At 47.1% G+C, this 18,380-nt stretch overlaps 1 protein-coding gene across 3 annotated transcripts in view; it reads left to right on the top strand.

Moving 5' to 3' along the window:
* Positions 1–15,742: 15,742 nt before the first annotated feature.
* ZBED4 (zinc finger BED-type containing 4) overlaps positions 15,743–18,380 on the top strand; it is a 131,826-nt gene continuing 129,188 nt past the window's right edge. Inside the window, exon 1 of one of the 3 annotated variants that reach the window (XM_069764973.1) lies at positions 15,743–15,918. The gene's annotated coding sequence lies outside the window, so the exon portion shown is untranslated. The remainder of the gene's footprint in view (positions 15,919–18,380) is intronic. The other 2 variants (XR_011320743.1, XM_069764972.1) reach the window with 2 other exon arrangements.

Genomic DNA, 18,380 nt, shown 5'->3' with positions numbered 1-18,380 from the left:
GTGACAAAAAGGGTCACCAGGAGTGATCGTAGCCCCGGTTGGGCAAAGCCACCCCCCTGGGGTCAAGTATAGGTCCCCCTGCACCTGCGAGTCGGGTGACCTTTCATTAACCCCGGTCACCCAATCCGCAGTAACGCAATCCTTCTGTGACACAGCATATGCGTCACAGGTCGGATAGGCACCGAATTTCATGATGCATACGCTGTGTCACAGGTCAGGAAGGGGTTAAGGACATCCAGCCATTGGATCCCTCCTATCCTCTTTCCGAGTCCCTTGAAATCTGCCTTTCTGAAGTTCAACCTTGATGTCCGAGTCTTCACAAATCTTCCTCCTCTAGTTATCCAAAATTCTATGATGGCATGATCGCTGCCTCTTAGGGTCCCAGCCACCCTTACCTCCTCAACCATTTCCTCCCTGTTTATAAGGATTAGATCCAAGGTAGCAGATCCCCTTGTTTTCTCCTCTACCCTTGAAAAGATAATGTTGTCAGCAAGAGAGGAATAAGAATTTGCTGGACCTGTTACTTTTGCCTGAGAGAGATTCCCAACAAATGTATGCATAGTTGAAATCTCCCATGATCACTGTCATTTTTTTGACAACTTGGCAATCTGATGCATAAAGAGGTCATCCATATCTTCAGCTATCCCAGGTCGCCTGTAGTAAAAGCCTACAATAATGTAATTTCTGTTGTCCTCTCCGTATGTTCTTACCCAGACAGTTTCCACGGAACTCTCTGTCTCTGAAGCTTCAATCTCTGTGGACCGACACCTCCTCACTATTTAATAAGTCTGTTTCTTTTAAAGGGAACCTGTCACCCCGGTTTTTCAGTACAAGATAAAAATACTGTTAAATAGGGCCTGAGCTGTGCGTTACTATAGTGTATTTTGTGTACCCCGATTCCCCACCTATGCTGCCGAAATAACTTACCAAAGTCGCCGTTTTCGCCTGTCAATCAGGCTGGTCAGGTCAGATGGGTGCGGTGACATCGCTGTATCTTCCCCCAGATCTTGCATATATTTCCGTTGGTGGCGTAGTGGTTTGCGCATGCCCATCTTCTGAATCCACTGGGCAGGAGAAGAAAAAACGCGCGATCGGCGCTATTTCCCTGGTGATCTGTGGGGGCGGCCATCTTCCTGAGGCCGCGCGTGCGCATATGGACTCCTCTGCTGCCCGGTGCTTCAGGAAAATGGCCGCGGTATGCCGCGCGTGCGCAGATGGAGATCGCGGCGGCCATTTTCCTGAAGCCGAGTTCGCATCTCAACTTCAGGAAAATGGCCGCCGCGATCTCCATCTGCGCACGCGCGGCATCCCGCGGCCATTTTCCTGAAGCCCCGGGCAGCAGAGGACTCCATATGCGCACGCGCGGCCTCAGGAAGATGGCCGCCCCCACAGATCACCAGGGAAATAGCGCCGATCGCGCGTTTTTTCTTCTCCTGCCCAGTGGATTCAGAAGATGGGCATGCGCAAACCACTACACCACCAACGGAAATATATGCAAGATCTGGGGGAAGATACAGTGATGTCGCCATGCCCATCTGACCCGACCAGCCTGATTGACAGGTGAAAACGGCGACTTTGGTAAGTTATTTCGGCAGCTTAGGGGTGGAATCAGGGTACACAAAATACACTATAGTAACGCACAGCTCAGGCCCTATTTAACAGTACTTTTATCTCGTACTGAAAAACCGGGGTGACAGGTTCCCTTTAAATAAGTTGTATTTTTCTAGCCTTATATGCCAATCATGTATATCGTTCCACCAAGTTTCTGTGATACCAATGACATATTTCCTTTCCTACGTTAGTAGTCCCAATTCTCCCCTTGTTTATTGCACATGCTCTGTGCATTTGTATAGAAACATTTTAGTTTGTGATTGGTTGCTCTTCATCCAATATTCTTATTATCCAGATTTTTCCGCAATGTTCTAGTTTAAAGCTCTCCTAATGAGTATAGCAACGCAACTTCCACATATTTGATTTCCAGGCTTGGTAAGGTGCAGCCCATCTCTAGCAAGTAGTCCATCGTATAGGTAATTCACTCCATAATCCAGCAATCCAAATCCTTGCTGACAGCACCACTGACAAAGCAAGTTATTTACATGTAGAATCTTGCTCCACCTTCTTGTTCCATGGCCACTGGGAGGATGGATGATAAAACCACCTACTCGCCCAGTTCTTTCACTTTCTTGCCTAAGTCTTCAAAGTCACTGTAGATGGGTTCCAGGTCTTTTCTTGTGGTGCAATTTGTCCCCGCATGTATTAGCAGGAATTGGTAGTCATCTGTAGTTCTGAAGGGTCTTGATATCCTGTCAGACACATAGTTGATTTTTGCACCTGGAAGACAGCACATTTCTCTTGAGGTTATACCTGGTCTGCAGATAGTTGCCTCTGTTCCTCTGAATCCCCCATGGCCACCACTCTCTGTTACTTCACTTTTTTTTCTCCATCCAAGAGGACTGAGTGCTAAGGCTACATTCACATTTGCGTTGCATCGGGCGCAACCGCGGCGATGCATGCGTCATGCGACCCTATATTTAACATGGGGGCGCATGGACATGCATGGTCTTGCGTTTTGTGACGCATGCGTCATTTTTGGCGCAAGCGTCAGGGCACAGAGGACGCTGCATGTTGCATTTTTTTGCGTCCAAAATCAAGCCAAAAATGGATGCATGCGTCAGAAAACAATGTGTTTTGCATGCGTTGTGCGTTGCGTCACAGACGCAACGCCCAACAACGCAAATGTGAACGTAGCCTTACATTGTTGTTCTTTGTGGGTAAATTCTTATCTTGATCTATTTAATCATCATTCTCCTGCGTGAGAACCAGGTACTGGTTCCTGAGCAGTATTGGTGCCGACTGCCTCCAATACTCTTGCTTCTTTGAGTCGGTGGAGCTTGTGTTAAAATTGCTGCCAACCTAATGGGAGCCTGGCAGCTGACCTGAGTGCGCCCATCGCAGGCGGCGCATGACAATGATGTAATACGCACCAACGTCAAAGTTCATCGTGACATGCAATGCGGCAGTTCAGGTAATGAACGATGTGTGCGCACGCCCCTACATATTATTCTGAATCTGGGGAGACAGAGGCAGAAGAGCTCTGAACACAGCCAAAATCTCTTAGATTTGAAAAACTGATAGAGAGGTATCTGTCTCAGTTGACCTATATGATCTGAGAACCCACCTGATGGGAACGGCATCTCTTAATTATCAAGAGGTCTATAATTCTCCCTGTAACTCTCCTCCGACAGGTTTCTTATATTTTGTAACGAAAGTTCTGACATACTTTTAGTGAAATACGAATTCTGGAGTTTAGATGGGCCTCTTTTTCCCTAGATCTAGGATTGTGGTCTTGAATGGACCTGTGCCCACTGAAATGCCAGGATAAAGGCGTTTCAGTGATGTTAAGGTCCAAAAAATTCACATTGGTTCCTTATTATTACTTAAGACTTGAAGAGAAGGTTTCTGATCAAGGAAACTTTCTGAACTTAACAGAAAGGAAAAAGCAATTCATGTGTCTCGAGTTTAACACAGTCCCCAAACATGTCAGACTTTGAAGAGTGACTATACAAGATTTTTAAAATGTACCATCCAACCTAGACGAGGTAGGATTTCTATTACTTTATACTATTTTTAAGGCATCTTTGCTGAATATCATATCTCTGCAAAATGATCTTTGATATTTCTGGGAGGGAGAGAAGGGGAAACCTTTAGAAGCCTGGGCAAGAATATAGTATACGCAAGAATTGAAAACAAAGAATCCCTCACATGGAATGGTGCATAAACTGAACAGAGAGTCATAGTTACCAACAGAGGCATAGCTAGGGTTTTGGTTCAGGGGGGCGAAACATCTGAGTGGGCCCCTAACCAGGTAACCTTGATTACAACTCGGTGACGCACCCTAAGGCCGGGATCACACATGTGAGAAACACGGCCGAGTCTTGCATGTTAACACCTGGCCCTGCTGTCTGCACTCCGGAGCGGAGCGTGCGGCTGCATAGCAATACATGGAGCCACATGCTCCGCTCCTGAGTGCCGGGTGCAGTATCGGGTATTAACATGCGAAACTCGGCAGTGTTTCTCGCATGTGTGATCCCGGTCTAATAGTGGATGTAGGAGATGACTGCGCTGCTACTGAAAATAATCTAATATATAAAGCTGAATGTGTGTATGTATGTGTGTGTGTGTGTGTGTATATCCGGGATTGGCATCTGCACCGTCGCAGCTACAGCCACAAAATTTTGCACAGTCACACGTCTGGACCCCGAGAGCGTCATAGGCTATGTTGTGAGGCGAAATTTTAACCCTGTGCTTTCCAATTCACCAAACAATTTTGCCCCTATCTACATAATGGGGAAAAAGTGAAAGGAAAAGTGTTGGAGGCGTCGCAGCTACAGCCACAAAATTTTGCACAGTCACACGTCTGGACCCCGAGAGCGTCATAGGCTATGTTGTGAGGTGAAATTTTAACCCCGTGCTTTCCAATTCACCAAACAATTTTGCCCCTATCTACATAATGGGGAAAAAGTGAAAGGAAAAGTGTTGGAGGCGTCGCAGCTACAGCTACAAAATTTTGCACAGTCACACGTCTGGACCCTGAGAGCGTCATAGGCTATGTTGTGAGGTGAAATTTTAACCCCATGCTTTCCAATTCACCAAACAATTTTGCCCCTATCTACATAATGGGGAAAAAGTGAAAGGAAAAGTGTTGGAGGCGTCGCAGCTACAGCCACAAAATTTTGCAGTCACACGTCTGGACCCCGAGAGCGTCATAGGCTATGTTGTGAGGTGAAATTTTAACCCCGCGCTTTCCAATTCACCAAACAATTTTGCTCCTATCTACACAATGCGAAAAATTGAAAGGAAAAGTGTAGGAGGCAAATTGACAGCGGCCAGATGTGAACAAGGGGGACTTAAAGAATGAGAGCGATGGCGCCAAAGAGTATATACCGTACAGTTGCTAAGGTGGGGCCCCGACATGGGATACTCACCACACACGGGGATATAAACACACACACAAAATGCGCCACACACTACCACATGCTTGAACACATATTACCCTCAGCACACATTTCACCACAAATACACCAACCTCGCCACATAAAAGTCGAAACACAAAAGTCGCCACTCAAAACTCGCCACGCGCAGAACTTGCCACATGCAAAAACTAGGCTCTTGCAAAACTCGCCACAAGTGCAAAACTCACCTCATGGAAAACTCGCCACACGCAAAACTCGCCACGCGTTATACTCGCCACATGCAAAACTAGGCTCACGCAAAACTCGCCACACGTGCAAAACTCACCTCATGGGAAAACTTGCCACATACAAAACTTGCACCCACAGAAAAATTGCCACATGCACAAAAGTTGCAACACATGCAAAAGTTGCCTCACACAAAACTTGCACATACTCAAAAGGCACCACACATAAAACTCACCACGCGCAAAACTTGCTGCACACAACTTGCTACACTAACCTGTCACATGCAACTCAACACAAAAAGTTGCTACACGCATGTCGCCACACAAAACTCATCTCACAAAAGTCGCTACATGCATGTTGCCACACGCAACTCAACACACACAACTTGACACACGAAACTCGCCCTAAAACACACACAAGTCTGGTATTATCCTTCAAAAATAAACATCTGATTAATAAGCAGACAAACTACAAGAGCAACAAATGTACCATATAGGAAATACGCCAGCTGTCAGTCACATGACCTGTCTATTATGTGTATGTGTGAGCTAATATACACTGCCAGGGGGAGGGCTTCCTGTTGGCTGGGGATTTATCAGGCTGCCAATTTAGCTTACAAATACTGAGGTAAAAATACTGATCAAATAACATGTGAACGAGGTCTAATACAGGAGATGACATACAGATATATAGTATGTACAGGGGAGATAACACACAGGTATATACAGGAGACATGACACACAGGTATATACTATATAGAGGAGATGACATACAGGTACATACTATATACAGAAGGAGATGACACACAGGTATATACTATATACAGGAGCAGATGACCTACAGGTATATACTATATACAGGAGCAGATGACCTACAGGTATATACTATATACAGGAGGAGATGACATACAGGTATATGCTATATATAGGAGGAGATGACATACAGGTATATACTATATACAGGAGATGACACACAGATATATACTATATACAGGGGAGATGACACACAGGTATATACTATATATAGGAGGAGATGACATACAGGTATATACTATATATAGGAGATGACATACAGGTATATACTATATACAGGCGAAATGACACAGCAGGTATATACTATATACAGGGGAGATGACATACAGGTATATACTATATACAGGAGATGACATACAGGTGTATACTATATATAAGGGAGATGACATCCATGTATATACTGAGGTGAAAATGAAAAGGTGTGAGTGCAAAATGAGAGGAGTGAGGGAAAATAGTGGAGTGATCGGAAAATGACAGATGTGAGGTCGAAATGACAAGTGTTAGGGGGAATGAGAGAAGTGAGGGGAAAATGAGAGGTGAGGGAGAAAATGAGAGATGTGAGAGGGAAAATGAAAGATGTGATGGGGAAAATGAGAGGCGTGATGGGAAAATAAGAGAAGTGAGGTGCTATAACTAACCACAGATATTTACTATGCCCAGGCAACGCCGGGCTCTTCAGCTAGTCTCTATATATAGACCAACATGGATATTACCGCCAGTCCTACAGAACATATAAGAGATTACAGCACAGTTACAGATGGTGACTTACTGCTGACGTTCTCTCTGAAGGAATGGTTCACTTTTTATGTCTTTTCCATCTGGCCCAGACCAACATGAAAACTTCTTCCAGCCAGGACTCAGCTGCAGAGAATACAACAAAGACACATTTCACGACATATTTTCAGCATTGTTCCCAATGGGACTATTCCCAATCTGCACAAACTCCTCATCCTGCTGATAACCCAATGCTGAGGTGCTGCTGCCGTATGTGTCCCTATTACTGCACCTGCTGTGCGGTTCTCTGTGCCCTTTAAATTTTAAAGCAACTCTCTATAGTAATACCGTGTGCAAGTGCTCTAGAAAACAGAGCCCACATTGTGTCCCCTAGAAAGTAATAATGCCCTGTGTGTGCCCCTTTGACATAGCAAGTAATGGTAAACTGACTGAACAGCGAACTAGTCTGAACTGGTGCATAACCAAAAAACAACTTACATAGCAAATAGATGAATTGCTGCACTCAATTGTACTAAAGCAAGGGAATGTGCGATACATGAAATGTGAATAGCATAATGGCTCGTGAAATCTATAAAAAAACACATGAGATGCTTAGCACAAAATGTGGTTTTGAGCCCATCCACCAAACGTCAAGGTAATCTCATGGATCGGATGGGTCCCTGACGTGACTGCCTAGTGTGAACACTGGGCTCACATTTTTAGGCCAAATTTTGTGCTAAGCATCTCATGTGTTTTTTCATAGATTTCACAAGCCATTATGCTATTCACATTTCATTTCATCACACATTCCCTTGCTTTAGTACAATTGAGTGCAGCCATTCATCTATTTGCTATGTGCCCCTTTGACAGTCACCGTAACCCGAGTTCCCCTATGATAAGTGCCCACTTCACATTTAATAATGTCCCGAGTATCCCCCCATACAGCTCCCCTATACACAGTATGATGGTCTCTTATACACAGTATAATGCCCCCTCATTGTATATATACTGACCCCTTAGTATCCCCCCAAACTGTTTGATTGCTCCAACACTGTATGATAGCCTCGTCATTGTAATCTCCATTAGATAGCCTCCATTTAGTATAATGCACCAAATAGACCTCAATATAGTATAATGCACCCCCATAGGCAGCCTTTAATATAATGAAGCCCCTCATAGCCAGACATTAGTATATGCACCCCCCAGGCAGACTCTAATATAATGCACCCCCCAGGCAAACTCTGATATAATGCAGCCCCCCATAGGCAGACTTTAATATAATGCACCCCCTAGGCAGACGCTTATATAAAGCAGCCCCCATAGTATCTATAGTATGATGCACCTCCATAAAAAAAAAATCTAATACTCACCTCTCTTCCTCCTGGTTCCTCCGATGCTCCCGCTCATCTCCTGACAGCGGGCGCTGGATAGTGACGTCATTGCACCCGCTGTCAGTGTTTGCGTCAGACGCTGACAAGGGGATGATGGGAGAGGGAGCGTAATGCTCCTCTCATCAATGCGTTTAGGTGTATCGGCATGTAGCCGATACAGTTGAACCTGCGATGATGGGCGGGGGCCCCACTGCTGGCACCAGGCCCCCCGCCAGCTCAGGGGCCCCATAGCGGCAGGGCAGTAGTGCAGAGAGATCGATTCTCCCTGCTCTGCTGCAGAATGTAACTGTATTGGCGTGCTGTGCACGCAGATGCAGTTGCAATAGTGTGGCTCTGGGTGGGCCCCCTCAGAGCGCGGGGCCCGGGGCAATGGCTCCCTCTGCCCTCCAGTAGCTGTGCTACTGGTTACCAATTTTTTTAATCATCAAGCCCTATGGGCTGAATCATAAGAATGGTGGATCTAGCCACTAATCTAATAGTATTAGCATAGGCATCAGCAGAGGAATCTTCAAATTTCTGGATGACCAGCAGAAAGGACTGAATTTAGAATCTTTCCATTTTAAAGGGACACTGTCACCTGAATTTGGAGGGAACAATCTTCAGCCATGGAGGCGGGGTTTTTGATTCACCCTTTCCTTACCCGCTGGCTGCATGCTGGCTGCAATATTGGATTGAAGTTCATTCTCTGTCCTCCATAGTACATGCCTGTACAAGGCAAGATTGCCTTGTGCAGGCATGTACTACGGAGGACAGAGAATGAACTTCAATCCAATATTGCAGCCAGCGGGTAAGGAAAGGGTGAATCAAACACCCCAAAACCCCGCCTCCATGGCTGAAGATTGTTCCCTCCAAATTCAGGTGACAGTGTCCCTTTAATTGGGTTGCTATCTGCTCAAGCCTTAAAATCAGGGATCCAGTGGTGCAAGTACTGGCTATACCTGGTTTAAACAGGGAAACCCCCAATTCCCAAGACCTTCTCAGGAAGCTCTCCACTTTGCAACTTTTCGGCAACTGAAATTCCTCTTCTCAGCAAGAGCCATTCTGATAATGAGTCATCTTACAGGCTGTGTTAGGAGCGGATTTACACTTCAAGGCAGAACGAACCTCACTCTTAACCTGTGACGCTAGTCACTTCTCACAGCCAAACCGTGAGTCAGAGTGGTCAAGGAGTTCAAGGTCAGAAGCCAGGAAGGGACGTCATAAATAGAAGGAGGAGACAAAAGCATAGTCAGGTAACATTCCGAGGTCAGAGTACTGGGAAACTCAGCTCAGTTAAGCAGCATGACCATTAAGTGGAATAATCAACACGACACAGCCAACGCCTCACAGTCTCAGATTGGATAGTCGAGCTGTCAATCAACACAGACAGCTCAGCATGCCCCTGAACCAGATTGGATGGCCAAGCTGTCAATCACAGTACTGACAGCTTCAGCACACCCCTATACCAGAATGGAAGGTCAAGCTGTCAGTAACTGCATCCCAGACACCCTGAGGTGTGGAACCGTGACATAACTGTTTCATATTTTTAAACACGAAAGGGGACTCTTCTGCATTGGTTTAGTCAATACACTTTTGGTATAGTAACTTAGCGTAAGATGAGCTAGATTAGTTTTACATAAAGCACACTCATTTTTAGTTTTTGCAGTAGCTTTTCTAGGCTTAGCCTACAAATCAGCAGGAAGAATACAAAAGGTAGTGTTAGGCCTCCTTCACAAGTCCATATAAAATACATAGTGAAAAAGCGGTACCTTTGTCAATAGTGTTTTCTATCAGTGTGTCATCAGTTTGTTTATTCCTACTATCAATGTGGTCACCAGTATCATTCCGGTATGGATAAAGAAATAAAAAAATTGCAAATCTTCTATACTTTGCAATGCTAAATATGGATGGCGCACAGATGGCATCCATGTGCTGCACATGATTTCCACAAACCCATAGACGTGTATTGGGCATTACCATCCATGCTGCCAGGAAAAAATGGACATGTCTCTGTGTGTTTTGCACCGACACACAGAGTAAAAACATGGATGTGCATAGCACCGTAGGTTGTAATGGGTACATGTGGTATCCTTGAAAAGAACAAATACCACACGCACTGGAGGAAACATGGACGTGTGAAAGAGGCCTAGGTACTCAACTTGGCTTACAGCCACTCAACCATACCGCCCATAATACCATAACAGAAGAAGTTGAAGGATCCCAATTAGCTTTTCCGTGACTCTCCATAACTCCTGTCCTGAAAGCCTCCTCAGATGACTGGGACATACCTTCTTATCAGGTGTAGGTGATCACTGGGCTGGTAGCAAAAGACCTCTGTATCTCTTCCATTAGCTGAGGAGTGAGCACTCCTTTGCAGCCCAGAAAGAGGCTGTTGCTGTCGCCACATGCGTCTCCCATGGGAAGCTGCCATAATCCCTCTAATGATGCAATGACCGCTGCCCCACACTGCCAGTAGTTTATTTCTAGGTGCGCAATGCCACTGTGATGTCACACACACACCATTGCGACCTTCAAAGCTTCAGCTAGGGAGGCAGGGCGCTGGTGGACAGCCTGGAGAGTAGCACAAAATAAAACTTTACCCTCATCCGGGACAAACAGTCACAACCAAAGCCAACTGGAAAACTATCTGAGCCAGTCATGGGACCTACAGGATTCTGCATCCTTGTAAAACCATTTAAGTAGCATGAGAGGCATTGCCTTTCATACCTACAGGTTTCCTGAACAATAAGGCGGACCCTCTCTTTTGCTGAAAAGAGTGATTAGTCAGTTGAGCGAAATGGGTGGTGAGGAAATCTCCTAGGTTATGTGCACACATTCAGTATTTGCAACAGAGAAATCTGCTGCAAATACAGTTGACAGGAAAACCGCAGCATAAAATACATGCGTTCTGACGCATTTATTGCATGCTTTCTTTATGCATTTTTCCTTTTATTAGTATGGGTGAAATGTGGATCTAAAACACTGAAAGAATTGACACGCTGCATATTTAAATCTGCTAGGAAAAACAAGAAATGTACCCATGAGACTTCAAGAGTCTACAGTGGGTACAGAAAGTATTCAGACCCCTTTAAATTTTCACTCTGTTTCATTGCAGCCATTTGGTAAATTCAAAAAAGTTAATTCCCAGCCGGGATGAACTGTGGTGACCTCAGGACCGTGGGAAAATGCCAGTGATGAGGTCACTGCAGTTCAGCCCGCCTGGGAACGCAGCCTCATTGACGTCACTGAGGCTGCGCTCGCAATCTCATTCATCAGCCTGGACGGTTGCATCTTGGCACCGTCCAGGATGAAAACTAATTATTCCCCATACATGGGACAGAACGACCAACAGGTATGCTATATTGTTGATTGAGGGCTTCGGTGGAATAGGCGTTTGGTGAATATAACTGTGTTTTGCTTTATCTAATATATAATTGCCTAGAATACTACTTCCTGCAATTTGTGCCAACTTCCGTGGCTTTGTCCGGAGCTAATGTCCGGAGCTAATGTCCGGAGATTAATTGCCTAGAATACTACTTCCTGCAATTTCTGCCAACTTCCGTGGCTTTGTCCGGAGCTAATGTCCGGAGCTAATGTCCGGAGATAAGTGACGTCAACAGTGTCCAGTGTCTGATTGGTTGCCACCTGCTGCGAGCGACCAATCAGAAACGTGCCGTACTGTGACACACTCCGCCCGCCATTTTGGTGTGATTTTTGAATTTTTACCTCACAGCAAGTTTCTACTGCGTGGAGGCGGGCCCAGTGACGTTGCTCTTCAAGCTCCTGCCGAATTTCGTCAAAAAAATGATAATACCATTTACCAAAACTATATATATTTAGTTGTGAAGTGGTTCAGTGACATTTTCACACCAATTTTGAACTTTTGTTTGGTGTTTTCTCCATATACTGCCTATTATTTTTGTTCTTTCTTACTATTATTTATTAATTGTATTATTCTTACATTTGAATAAAGTATATATAGATTCTAGACTCCCGATTCTTTAGAATCGGGCTGCCATCTAGTTTCTAATGAAAGACTTTATTCTGGCTGTCTTTATTTACCATATTATAACTATAGGATTAGTAAAGGATAGGTGTCTTATAGACGCTTCCCCATTACTAAGCCGTGGGCTTGATATCGCCTGACAATACAAATGTGACATCAACCCCACAAATATGAACCCTACTTGCCACCAATACAGCGCAAGTGGGTACAGGGCAAGTGGGAAGAGCCGAGCAAAGTGCCAAAATTGGCGCATCTAATAAATGTGCCTTTTCTGGGCTGCTGCGGGCTGCTATTTATAGGCTGGGGGGGCCTGTATCAATGGTCCCTTACCAGCCTGAGAATACCAGCCACCAGCAGTGAGCTTTAGCAAGGCTGGCTGTCAAAAATGGGGGGGACCCCACGCTGTTTTTTTAATTATTTAAATAATTTTTAAAAAAACAGCGTGAAGACTCCTCTATTCTTGATAACCAACCTTGCTGAAGCTGACAGCTGAGGGTTGCAGCCCCCAGCTGTGAGTTTTGCCTGGCTTGTTATCAAAAATAGGGAGGAACCCACGCCGGGTTTTTCATTCACTTATTTAGTTATAGCGCAGGTGGCGAATGAGGAATACCCCCATCATCTGCTCTTGCTGTCACTGTTATTAACGACAGCAGGCGTAGGTTTATGGGAGTAATAGTCCCAAAAGCCCCCACCTGCTGTCATTGTCCTGACTTGAATATGTCATCATTCTCTTCTGCTCGTGCCAATTGGCGGCAGGGCAGGGGAGAATGATGAGAGCCGGCTTCAGCACCCGGCACTAAGGAATAGCGCTTACTGTAGCACTTCTTCCCCCACGTTGATGCGTGTCACACATGCGTGACATCCATGTGTGTTCTTCGTATGCAGGACGTTTTGCAGACCGTGCCGACGGTAAAAAAATGGACATGTCAGCGTGTTTTGCCCACGGATACACGGTCTGTGGAAACACACTGACATGTGCAAAGACCCATAATGGGTTCATGTGTGTAAATGTCTCCGGTACGTGTGAAAACTGTCACATGTACCGAAATTTCACAGTTGTGTGAAAGAGGCATCAAGGGCATAAAAATTAAAAGTTTGAAAGTTTCAAAATTTTAGTCATATTTTGGATTTTTTCACAAATAAACGGAAGTCATATCAAACAAATGTTACAACTATCATATATGTCATGAAAAAATTATTTCAGAATCAGTGAGATCCGTCAACTGTTACATAGTTATTACCTGGTCATGAAGGTAATTTGCAAGCGTTTTTAGCTTGCAGAATGCTTGCGCTTTACAAGCGATTTGAAGCATCTCTTGGAAAAGTGATTGACAGGTTGGTCACACTGGTCAAGCATAGTTCTTGACAAGTGTGACCAACTTTATACTATTGATGCTGCCTATGAAGCATCAATAGTAAACGATAGAATGTTAAAAATAATTAAAAAAATAAAAAATATGGTTATTCTCACCTTCCGACGACCCCCGATCTCCTCAGCGGCGCTCCCGATACGTTCCGTTCCCAGGGATGCTTTGCGCAGGACCTTTGTGATGTCACGGTCGCGTGACTGCGACGTCATCTCAGGTGATTCGCGCAATGCATCCTTGGGAACAGAAGCTGCCACGTGCGCCGCCGAGAGGCGGGAGGACTCTGTGGGCAATCGGAAGGTAAGTATATCCCTGTTTTTTATTTGAATTCTTTTTTTTTACAGGAATACGATACCCAGGGCCTGGGGAGAGTCTCCTCTCCTGCAGACCTGGGTACCATCCGCACATAAAGCGCTCACTCATGGTGTGCATAGCCACATGTGTAAAGTGAGCATTTCAATGCAATCCTATAGCGGCGGAATTGCCACGATTCCGCAGAAATAATGAACATGGTGCGGATTTTACCGCTATGCTATTCCGCAGCGGGAAAATCCGCAGCATGGGCACAGCAACTGCGTAATCCCATAGGATTGTATGGGAATGCGTTTTTTAAGCATTTCCGCTGTGGCGAAAACACATAAAAAACGCAACGTGGGCACACAGCCTAACTCCCATGGTACCTCCATGTACATATGGTATGCGTAGCCATAGGCCAAGCCCCCATTGACACTTGTATATGGTTCCTCCCTGTACATGTAGACATAGGCTGAGTTCTAAGTGGCACACTTGATTATGGCTCTTCCCTGTACATATGCTACATGCACATAGGCCGAGCGCCAATTGACACACTTGATTGCGGTTCCTCCCTATACATATGGTACGTGTAGACGTGGGCCAATCCCAAATTGACACAGTTGATGATGGTTCCTCCCTGTACATATGCTACATGTAGACGTAGGCCGAACTCTGATTGACACACTTATGGTTTCACTCTAAACATATGATGTGTAGGCGTAGGTCGAACCCCAACTGACATGTTAGATCAGAGATCTCCAACTTGTAGCTCGGGAGACACATGTGGCTTGTGGAACCGTGATGTGTGACTCGCGGCTGGCTTGCTAGCTTGGTGCATTGGCACCAGGTCTAGACAACAGCGAGGAAGGGCAAGTCTTCAGATAATGTCTTTTAGGCCGGGGTCACACTCGCGAGTTCAATGCGAGAAACTCCCGACACTGCCCCCGACACTTGGGAATGGAGCGTTCAGCTGCGTAGAAATACATGCAGCCGCACACTCCGGTCCCGAGTGCGGGGACTTGGTGCCAGAGACTTGAGCGAGTTTCTTGCATTGAAATCGCAAGTGTGACCCGGCCTTATGAGTATGTGCATATGCTGGCCTCACGGTGGCAGAGAAATTAAGTACTGGACATAGGGTGATCCTGTGGGATAGAGGAGGTGCTTGGACATAGATGGTTAACCTGGCGGAAGTGCTTGATGTAAGACTATCAAATGAGGACAAGGTGGGAATCTCCTGATCTGGAGAATCAGAATGGCTGCTCAGTTTTAGCATGTAGAGAACAGTGTAAAAAGCCAAACAAAAAACAAGTGTGGGATTGCACGTTTTTTTTCAATTTCACCTCAGTTGGAATTCTTTTCCAGTTTTCTAGTAAACATGGTAAAACCAATGGTGTCGTTCAAAAGTACAACTCGTCCCGCAAAAAACAAGCCCTCACATGGCCGAAAATTCCTCTAGTAATGAAGGGGTTAACCTGCAGATTAACCCTAGATCTACTGGTAGCGCTATATGACAGTTTCCCTTCCATCTCAGCCACAAGACCCAGGATGGGACCTGAATTACTGCCAGAATGTCGCACACAGGCCACACTGCGGCCATGCGCCTCTTCCTTAATGCTCAGTTCCTTAGAATTACGTTGTCCCCTTTGTCCATTCGCTGAGTGAAGTCTCCCGATAACCCCGCGTTTGCCTTCACTCCACAGAACAAAGGCCGTAATCCCGTTGTCTCCTCAGGACTTGGCTGTTCCGGCTCACCCCACCCTGGCTGCAGGCAGGCACAAGTGCTCCGGAAACCCCGTGCACAGCGACTGCCATCTGCCAAAACAAACGCGACGCGCGCAGGAGGGCGGGAAGGCGTGGCCGCCTCTGTATGAGTGACTGACTGTGTGTGGACTGGGGCGGAGCCGCTCCCCGCCCTCACGCGCTGACGCCATAGTGCAGCCGCCTGCAGGAAGCCGCCATTTTGAGAACCTTTGACTCGGTGACGTAGAGGCACGCAGGCCGCGCTCCGCCTCTCGTCTTCATCTCGCCGTCGGACGGAGCGTCGCGTGAACGGGAGGGAGACAAAGCATTAAACTAATGAATGGGGCAGTGAGAGCTCCGGCTGGCCTGCGGGGAGTGAGCGGCTGCTGAGCCCTAGGAGAGGCTGCTGAGCGCCGGGTAAGTGCCCCGGGAGCGGGCGGCTGTGTGAGAGGACAGCGGAGATGGCAGGAGTTCCGGTCTGAGGAGGGGAGTGCGAGCAAGGCCTGAGCACACTGACCTGCAGTCCGACCATTGTGCTGCGGTGCCACATGGCCACGGAAGGGCTGTCAGCTACACACATGGCCACCGGGAGTGTGGGGAAACGCTTTGTGCACCTGTGCTGCCGTCCGGGGCTGGTTGGTGCTCTGCGCCGCCGTCCGTGGCTGGTTGGCCGCTCTGCGCCGCCGTCCGTGGCTGGTTGGCCGCTCTGCGCCGCCGTCCGTGGCTGGTTGGCCGCTCTGCGCCGCCGTCCGTGGGTGGTTGGCCGCTCTGCGCCGCCGTCCGTGGCTGGTTGGCCGCTCTGCGCCGCCGTCCGGGGCTGGTTGGCCGCTCTGCGCCGCCGTCCGGGGCTGGTTGGCCGCTCTGCGCCGCCGTCCGGGGCTGGTTGGCCGCTCTGCGCCGCCGTCCGGGGCTGGTTGGCCGCTCTGCGCCGCCGTCCGGGGCTGGTTGGCCGCTCTGCGCCGCCGTCCGTGGGTGGTTGGCCGCTCTGCGCCGCCGTCCGTGGCTGGTTGGCCGCTCTGCGCCGCCGTCCGGGGCTGGTTGGCCGCTCTGCGCCGCCGTCCGGGGCTGGTTGGCCGCTCTGCGCCGCCGTCCGGGGCTGGTTGGCCGCTCTGCGCCGCCGTCCGGGGCTGGTTGGCCGCTCTGCGCCGCCGTCCGGGGCTGGTTGGCCGCTCTGCGCCGCCGTCCGGGGCTGGTTGGCCGCTCTGCGCCGCCATCTCAACTATAAGAACAGAGATTTTATTTTTTCCATTTGGATTAAATGGTGAAAGCAGCTGTAGTCACTGGACATTGTTAATGCTGGAGACATGACACTGAGATTAGAGGAAGGAGAGAAGTGTAAAGTCTATTTTCTTGTCATAGTACACACTGGGGCTGTTAGGATGTTCCAGTATTGGTTTATCCCTTATTAATAGCCCCAGTGTTCACTATAGCATTAAAATAAACTCTACCAGACAACCCATTTAAGGTCGGGTTCACATTAGCGAATCTGTGCGCTGCGTATGATCTGCATAGATCCACATGCGTACATATCTTTAACATGATATACGCAGGGACGTGCGTTTGTATGCAGATGCATACGTGTGCGTCATTTCGCAGTGTCCTGCGAACGCAGCCTGTTGAATTTTTTGAGGCATTAAATATTGCACATTACTGTCTATGGGAACGTATTGGTTCACAAGGACATGCGTACGCATGCGTTCTTCAGACTGCGTATGTCCAGGAAATGATTTTACCACCTCCACCATGTGCATAAACAACACAGATGCATTTAAACGCATGCACACGCAGCGGGGTTTTTTTGTGTCATTCGTAAGATGATGCAGAGGCGTAAGCATGTGTTTTGACATGTTTGCGCATGCAGATAAGCTGCGTACAAACGCTAATGTGAACCTAGCCTCACAAGTTGCGTCAAATACAAGCATAGTTGTACTCTGTCTGACCATACCGGTCTATGCTTTGCTGAACATTACCTTTTAATACATTTTAACGTTTTTTAAACATGCTGTCTGTCCTAATATAAACCAACCTTTAACCCTGTCATATCTCATCCAAATTCCTTAGCTAGCCCTTATTTTCTTGGTGAGTAAAGGGCTGCTTCTATAATCATCCTGGATTTACAAAGCAAGATAAGAATCTTTGCAGGTTAAAGGCACAAATGCGTATCCTAAAAATACTGCGCCTCATGTTGAACAGCTCAATACACAGCTACGTAAGAAGCAGGAGGCGCATGATGTTGGGTGTTCAGACTTTGGTGTGTCCCCTCTGACGATGTCTCCTGTCAGTCATGTACCAAAAACATTGCATTCAATTTCATTTAAGCAGAATAACTTTGGCTGGACACAATGGTGAAGATTACACTGGTCACGTGACATTGGTTATTTCCTGAGACTAGTGGTGATGCAGTGCTCCCAGGAGACACGTATAAACAATTGGTTAGAGTACGTGCCCATGATCTGGAATTGCTGCTGCGTCAAACCCGCAACAGCCAGTTGCTATAGCATAGTAGATGGGATTTCTAGAAATCCCACCCTCTGTGTGCATGTGCACTTGCGGATCACCCGTGGATACGGACGTGTGGCGCGTCTTTCCAGACCGTGGGATTGTAGCCCAAGTTGTTCTTCAGTAGTGGACGTTGCCTTTATAGAAGGTTGTCAATGTTGGGGTATGTGCAGTTGACCAGGAATGGGCAGCACTTTGGACGCAGCACATGTCCGTTGTGTCCAAAGCTGCTGTCTATTGAACGCAGGTGATTCCGTATGTGTTCACAGAACCGTGCGGATTCACCGCGTCCGATATATTGTACTGGTGATGTTTATCTTACAGAGACTTGCGTCTTTGCAAGATAAATTGACATTCTGCGGTCTGGAGAGACGCTCCAC

The sequence above is a fragment of the Ranitomeya imitator genome, chromosome 4 (genome assembly GCF_032444005.1).
Source record: "Ranitomeya imitator isolate aRanImi1 chromosome 4, aRanImi1.pri, whole genome shotgun sequence".
Taxonomy (NCBI): Eukaryota; Metazoa; Chordata; class Amphibia; order Anura; family Dendrobatidae; genus Ranitomeya; species Ranitomeya imitator.
The sequence above is the reverse complement of the archived record's forward strand: the minus strand, read 5'-3'. Positions and strand labels throughout refer to the sequence as shown.